We start from the raw sequence: 6,652 nt of genomic DNA, 5'->3' as shown, positions 1-6,652 counted from the left end.
ATCAGGCTGCAGATCTCCCACAGATAATTGGGGGCTGCTGCGAATTACACAGACGAGCTGCGGGGCCTAGAGGATGGTGTGTATTATTAATATCAGCTGGGTAGACTGTACAGTTTTAATGACTTCCAATAAACACAGGCAAGCCCTCAGAACGTGGGAGCCTCTGGGCCCTGACCATTAAGGAGCTGTGCAGGTTTGGGTTTCTATAGTTATTGTCAACTTCTTTCTCATTACCATTTCTAAATCAAGGTTTAGAACTTTGAGGTGAAACAAATCTTCCACGGTGGGCTCTTAAATTCAGGTGACTGGTGTTTTTTAATGCCTGCTAAATCTCTGGCCAATTGAACATCTGCTGAAGGAGAAAAACTGCACTTCTTCAAGGTGTGTGGCTTCCAATACAGGAAACACATTTTGGCAGGCCTTCTTGAAATCAAGAAACTCACATTTTAAATAATATCTCTATATATGCAATCAATGAAATTGGGTAGATTTTATATTCTTTGATGTTATTGGGTGCCTGCAAACTGACAAAAAAATATGTTTTAACAGTTTTGAACTGAATCCCAAACCTTATTGAAAATTCTTTGCTTAAGGTGTATGTGTGTGTGTGTGTTGCATGGTGAATGTGTAAATGTGTATGTGTGTGTGGATATAGAGTCTAGAGCAGGATATTGGGTGTCTTCTTCCATCCCTCTTTTACTCCTCTCTACACTATTACCTTGAGATTGTTGGTCACTGAATTAAAATCTCACTGAGCTTGCTAGGCACACTGGATGGTGGGATCCACCTGTCTGTCTTCCAGTGCTGAGATTTCAGGTACAGCAGCAAAGCTGGGAGATTTGAAAAGTCCTTATTCTTTTTTTTTTTTTTTTTTTTTTTTTAGTTTTCCTTTTAAAAACCTTTTTATTGATCCTTTGTGAATTTCACATCATGCGTTCTAATCACACTCATTTCCACACCCTCCAAATTCACCCTCTTCCTTTCAACCTCCTCTGCAAAAGAAAACAAACAAAAAGGAAAAAATCACCCGGTGGACACTTCAGTGTGTCCCACAGTATACCCTTTTGTCCACACAGCTTTGCTTGCAAATGTTCATTGCTCTGAGCCATTAGTCTGGTTCAAGGGCTCTGGTTTCTACTACACTTTCAATATTGGATCCTCGCTAGGACTCCTCATGGTTATCTTGTTGCTGGCCTGTGTCGTAGAGATCTTAAAGCTTTGGTTCTGGACGACTAGCCCCTTAATGTGCTCCAGTGGTTCATAGATGGAGTAGATATTGGGGTGGGCCAATTCAAATTCCTAGGTCTAGACCTGGGTGGTAGCTGACAGTTGGTCAGCCTGACAGCTCTCCTGAGTTCTCTCCATTGGGGGCACTTATTCTCAAATTGTGCTTACCCCTGAACCATTTCCCCTAGATCCTGGTTAAAATATTTTTAAATAGATTAGGTAATTTGTTTTCCCGTCTAATAAACACATAGATCAAAGAAAGATGTGGGACAATCTTTAAAATAAGTGATGTATTTACCTACCTTTGGGATGTGTAGATCACTGCATGGCTCAAATCCCATCAGAGAAACATCTTCCAGCAGTAGGTGGGGACTAACAAAGAGATACACAGCTGGACAATCAATATGCAGAGAGTGAGAGGTCTTGGAACTTCAGTCCTAGATGAAATATTTTTATCAGGGCTCTCCTCTCAGGGTTCAGGAGACTCAATGAAAGAGGAGGCAGGAAGACTGCCAGAGCCAGAAGATATTGATGACTCCAAGGAAGCATCATTCCAGACACAACAGGGCTGATACACATATGTGCAAATTTACTGAAATTGTGGCAGCATACATAAGACCTACATTGGTACAGGCCAGACAGAATCCTATTCTAGAGAAGTGGAAGTAGGCACAAAAGTCCCAACCCTACTCAAGTAGCTATCGATAATTGTTATTTTCTAGGGAAGGAAAAATCAATTTTTTCTAGTGAAGAGAAATTGGATATTTCAATTATACTGTATATTTCAATTATACTTGAGCTCAGGAGTTGATCAACTCAAAATGGATTCCATGTTTTGTTTTGTTAAATGATTTTTTAATTATGGCTTGGTGATTTTTGTCTTTTTTGTTTCTGAAAAAGAAAACCTTAAAGTTGAATGGGTAAAGGATGGGAAGATCTGGAGGACTTTGGTGGAGAAGAGTATGATCAAAATTTGTATGAGAAATTAAAAAGTAAATAAAATAAAAAAATAAATATAAATATATAAAATATATAAAATATATAAATATAAAAAAATAATAAAATAAAAATAAATTTACTTGTTTAAAATATTCTTAAAATTAGTGTTGTGGAACTTGATTTTGAAGAAGTCATTTTTTCTCAGTGTTGGAATATATATACTTATATTCCCTCCTTAGGAGCAATCAATTCCTAAATATGAAATATTGTACTTTTTGTTTCTTATCTCAATCAAAATATTCAAAAATTTTACCCATGTTGTGAGGTTCCTTTTTTTCAGGCATATTGCTTTTGGACTACAGCTTAAAGAATATCTTGGCTTACTATATTTACTGTGATTGTTGACTACAAGCTGCTCAGGAAATGGCTTCTTATAGAAGGCTGACTACAATTCCTTTATTGCACTCCTCAGTATAGTGACTTCATTAATGGTTCTATATAGTCTTCAACACATTATTCTACTAAGGATATTTTATATTATTTCTAATCTGCATCTTTTCTGTTTCATCTTTTATTTAATTTCCAATAAAGAATAGTCTTTGTGTATTTGTGTCAATAGAGCTTGACAGATACTATAAGATATGAGGGGGCATCCCTATGTTAATCTAATGCAGACCACAGCCAACATCAAAAAGAAGCTTCTCTGCCAAGACCAAGGGCAGTGTGAATCTACAAGACATCTATGTTGTAGAGAAAAATGTATGCTAGGTAATAAATATGGCAAGAGAGGATATTCTTTAAGCTATAGGGCATCAGCAATATGCTTGGTGAAAATTCATATGCTAGGAGTTTTGGAATACATTGATTGAGATGAGAAACAAAGGGGGAATATTTCATTTTCTGTAGTTTCTAAGACCACTGTTTTGAAAGATGCTATAGGAATGAACCATTCCTCTCAAGATGTGTACCTCTCAGAGATTTTGGGATTTTGCTCTTAGTTAAATCTTTTCAATTGTAACCCCTAGCTTCCACTAGAGCCCGTGTGTCTGGGGTTGAGGCTGGGGTCAGCATCCAGACAGCCAGCCTGGATGGGGAAAAGGCCAGGGATCTGGATCTGGCCCGGAAAGAACTGGAGCTGCAGCACCTGGGACCCCGCCCCTACCTCTAATGCTTTGGCAGCTGTGGGGCCGATTCCATGTTTCTGACTGCCCTCTCGGGAAACCCGGGACCACGGGATTCCTGCCAACACCAATCTTTATTCCTGAGTCCCCAAGAGCAGCCCAAAGACCCAGCGGTAGTGGTCCTAGCTCCAACACCGTCCATCAGTCAGTGGGGTGTAAGTCATCAGTCCAATGTCCAAACACACACACAAAATCAGTCACCACACAGACATCCACCTTTTCAGGTCCATGACACCGAGAAAGACAACTGGGCCCAGTAATAAACATCAGGTACACAGGTAATCAAAGCCAAATCACAGAGTTGCTCGGCCCATGCCTACCATGGCTGCCGAGATGGACTGGTCACAAAATACACACAAAAAGATTTGTCTCAATCGCGAGTGCCAAACTTACTTCAGAAAAGCAGACAGCTGGAAATTTACCGAGGTCCTTATTTCACCTGAACTGACATGTTCCTAACCTCCGTCCAGTGAGCCAACTTCAGAGTTACCGTCTGTCCCATTGCAGTCAGAAGGGTGACAAAAATCACAAACACAACACAGAAAATTAGACAGAGAATAAGGCAGGAAAAAATGGCTTAGGCAGAGCAAGTTGTACTATCAAAATGACCAGGAGAACAGGCACACCTTCCTTGTCTTGAGGAGTTCTGTCCTCTAGTGGGATTCCTCCTGGCATCCCGAGGTTCCCTAAATTTCCACTGGAACGTCTCCCATGGTGGCAGCCGGTGACCTTTTTGCACATCTACCGTCAGCTCCCTTCCTCGTCTCGAGGAGAGGGAGTCGCCATTCCGTCCCAGGATGCGACCAACTGCAGGGAATGGAAGTAAGAAACAGACTCACAGATTGCCAACAGGCAGACAGTTCACAGACAAATGTAAAACATACAGACAGATAGACAGACCATATGTAGGAACTCACCTCCAAGGGGTCTTCAGAGAGTCAAAGGTGGTCGTAAATCCTGGACGAGCCCCCAAATGAAAGACCCCCAGAACTGGGGAGATCCTTACTCAAGTCTTGGGATGATGCAACCACCCAATAACTCACGAGAGACCTAACTTGCTGCAATCACATGAGGTTTATTAGGGGTAAGCTAGATCTGGGGTTGAACTCATAGCCTGGCAGGCCAGAAGGGTTCAACCCCCGAACACAAGAAGTGAGGGGTATTTAAAGGGAAAAAATCACAAGCTGGGGGGTGGGGTGGGAGAAGAGGGTTACCAAGGAAACATAACATAAAAACAGTGGAAAATTCCAAAGGGATCCAACCCCTGGTTGAGTCATGGTCATAAGTAAAACGTCCTACACACTCATGCACAAGAATGTGGTCTGGTCAATGTTATTCACTTTATGGCTGACCATTCCCTAGAACTACCCATATGGTTCATATCCTGCCTTTTGTTCTTGGACCTAACTAGGGGGAGCATTTGTGGGCAACAGGTTTCTGAAACTGGCTAGTCTACATTCTTGGCTTGTTACAGAGAAATTCTATGTCCTTTAAGTAAAGGTTATACAGTATACATACATTTCTACTAATACATTTCCCTTTTCATTAGCATGCTTTTCCCCAAATTTCTAAATCTCCCAGTCTTTCAAAGGTATTATTAGTACTCTACTAGAAGGATATAGTATTAAGCCAAACCAATTCCTGGTGATTTCATGTATACTTAGAGATGAATACATCTCCTAATTCTCATCAGAAGAGTTTCTTTTTGCAGTAGGTATTGATTAACACAGAGACTCACAACTGGTCAAGGGGCAAATTATATGTGCCCTTCCCCCATCCTTGAGCAGGCTAGTTCAGACCTTGTTTTGCCACAGTTGGCTAGCCCACCTAGGGTGGAGTCTTCCAACTTAGGTAAAGTCTTTTGTCTTGCCAGGTCTGCAGCTTCCTACAAGAAGCCACTACCTGCTGGGCAGCTGAGCTTGTCTTCCTGACAAGATTGTAGCAATGTAGGGGATGGGTTCCCCCCCTTTAAATTCAGACTTAAGAATTAAGCATTGAGCATAGATCAGAAAAATTTGTCTTGGCTCACTTTATTTCTCTAGTCTGTCAATCCCATCCATCACCAGCTTTCCTTTCAGGAACTCACTTATCCATGTCTGCTGGTGGCTACAATTATAGACATCTTGGAATTCTCTCCCTTAAATGGCATATCTGTATCATGTGCCCCTTCGCATCACAAAGCTAGGGAACATTAGAGAAAACATGCCAGAAAGATTCTAAGAGCTGAGGTGGTAGAGGAGCCTAAGGAGACAGTAGTACCAAACTGTGTTTTAAATATTTAAGTTTCTCATCTGAGCCCTGGAGCTAATTCTCTGCCACAGCTCTCTGAACTCCAATCCTGCCATACCTGGAGACAGCTGGTCTCCCAGGAGTGCTGACACACCTAAGCTCACCTCACAGGTGAGACCACCACTATTGCCCCAATACCTGGCACAACTTGGACCTGCTCAAGACCCACAGAACCCACAAGAAGCCAAGACCCACAGAACCACTGAGCAGCCAAGGACATAGTCCTTCTGGTTTCTATCTGCCTCCTGTAGCTGACCCTGTGCCACAGCTCTCTCTACCCTAGTCCCACTCAGAGATAGTTTGTCTTGCAGGAGTGCTGACACACCCAGACTTGCAAGAACAAGCTCCAGTAAGAGACAACAAGATCAGCTAACAACAGAGATAAAAAGATGGCGAGAGGCAACCACAAGAACATAAGCAACAGAAACCAAGGATATTTGGCATTATCTGAACCCAGTTCTCCCACCACAGCAAGCCCCAGATACTCCAATGTACCTGAAAAGCAAGATTCAGACCTAAAATCCCATCTCATGATGATGATAGAGGTCTTTAAGAAGGATGTAAATAACTCCCTTAAAGAAATACAGGAGAACACAGGTAAACAGAAGTCCTTAAAGGGGAAACACATAAATCCTTAAAGAAATACAAGGAAAACACAGCCAAACAGGTAAATGAATGAACAAAGCCATGCAGGATCTAAAATTGGAAATAGAAACAATAAAGAAGTCACAAAGGGAGACAACTCTGGGACAGAAAACCTAGGAAAGAGATTTGATTGCAAGCATCACCAACAGAATACCAGAGATAGAAGAGAGAATCTCAGGTGTAGAAGATACTACAGAAAACATTGACACACAGTCAAAGAAAATGCAAATTCAAAAAACTCATCATGTAAAAACCAGGAAATCTAGGATACAATGAAAATACCAAACCCAAGAATAATGGGTATAGAAGAGAGTAAATATTCAAAACTCAAAGGGCCAGTAAACATTTTCAATAAAATTATAGAAGAAAAC

General features: G+C 41.2%; 1 long non-coding RNA gene across 2 annotated transcripts; it reads right to left on the bottom strand.

Moving 5' to 3' along the window:
* Positions 1-1,329: 1,329 nt before the first annotated feature.
* On the bottom strand, positions 1,330-5,480 carry LOC116097729. 2 transcript variants are annotated; one of them, XR_004121539.1, is made up of 3 exons: positions 5,377-5,480; positions 3,974-4,154; positions 1,330-1,664 (listed from the first exon to the last, which is right to left on the bottom strand). It is a non-coding gene; the product is annotated as an uncharacterized LOC116097729 (long non-coding RNA). The 2 variants fall into 2 exon arrangements; XR_004121540.1 differs by lacking the exon at positions 1,330-1,664 and adding an exon at positions 3,677-3,840.
* Positions 5,481-6,652: the final 1,172 nt, after the last annotated feature.

The sequence above is a fragment of the Mastomys coucha genome, unplaced genomic scaffold (assembly GCF_008632895.1).
Source record: "Mastomys coucha isolate ucsf_1 unplaced genomic scaffold, UCSF_Mcou_1 pScaffold2, whole genome shotgun sequence".
Classification (NCBI taxonomy): Eukaryota; Metazoa; Chordata; class Mammalia; order Rodentia; family Muridae; genus Mastomys; species Mastomys coucha.
This window is presented reverse-complemented; position numbering and strand designations above follow the sequence as displayed.